Source organism: Bison bison, unplaced genomic scaffold, assembly GCF_000754665.1.
Source record: "Bison bison bison isolate TAMUID 2011002044 unplaced genomic scaffold, Bison_UMD1.0 scf7180017864517, whole genome shotgun sequence".
In the NCBI taxonomy this organism is placed as follows: Eukaryota; Metazoa; Chordata; class Mammalia; order Artiodactyla; family Bovidae; genus Bison; species Bison bison.
This window is the reverse complement of record NW_011495070.1, coordinates 6,865,322-6,866,494: the sequence shown is the minus strand read 5'-3', so window position 1 is coordinate 6,866,494 and position 1,173 is coordinate 6,865,322.

Here is a 1,173-nt window from a genome sequence, read left to right as displayed (position 1 = left end):
TTGTACAGTTCTGTGTATTCTTGCCACTTCTTCTTAATATCTTCTGCTTCTGTTAGGGCCATACCATTTCTGTCCTTTATTGAGCCCATCTTTGCATGAAATGTTCCCTTGATATCTCTGATTTTCTTGAAGAGATCTCTAGTCTTTCCCATTCTGTTGTTTTCCTCTATATCTTTGCATTGATCGCTGAAGAAGGCTTTCTTATCTCATCTTGCTATTCTTTGAAACTCTGCATTCAGGTGTTTATATCTTTCCTTTTCTCCTTTGCTTTTCGCTTCTCTTCTTTTCATAGCTATTTGTAAGGCCTCCCCAGACAGCCATTTTGCTTTTTTGCATTTTTTTTCCATGGGGATGGTCTTGATCCCTGTCTCCTGTACAATGTCACAGACCTCATTCCATAGTTCATCAGGCACTCTATCTATCAGATCTAGGCCCTTAAATCTATTTCTCACTTCCACTGTATAATCATAAGGGATTTGATTTAGGTCATACCTGAATTGCTATTGCTATTGCTAAGTCACTTCAGTCGTGTCCGACTCTGTGTGATCTCATGGACGGCAGCCCACCAGGCTTCCCCATCCCTGGGATTCTCCCGGCAAGAACACTGGAGTGGGTTGCCATTTCCTTCTCCAATGCACGAAAGTGAAAAGTGAAAGTGAAGTCGCTCAGTCATGTTCGACCCTCAGCGACCCCATGGACTGCAGCCTTCCAGGCTCCTCCATCCATGGGATTTTCCAGGCAAGAGTACTGGAGTGGGGTGCCACATACCTGAATGGTCTAGTGGTTTTCCCTACTTTCTTCAATTTCAATCTGAATTTGGCAATAAGGAGTTCATGGTCTGAGCCACAGTCAGCTCCTGGTCTTGTTTTTGCTGACTGTATAGAGCTTCTCCATCTTTGGCTGCAAAGAATATATATAATCAATCTGATTTCGGTGTTGACCATTTGGTGATGTCCATGTATAGAGTCTTCTCTTGTGTTGTTGGAAGAGGGTGTTTGTTATGACCAATGCATTTTCTTGGCAAAACTCTGTTAGTCTTTGCCCTGCTTCATTCCGTATTCCAAGGCCAAATTTGCCTGTTACTCCAGGTGTTTCTTGACTTCATACTTTTGCATTCCAGTCCCCTATAATGAAAACATCTTTTTTGGGTGTTAGTTCTAAAAGGTCTTGTAG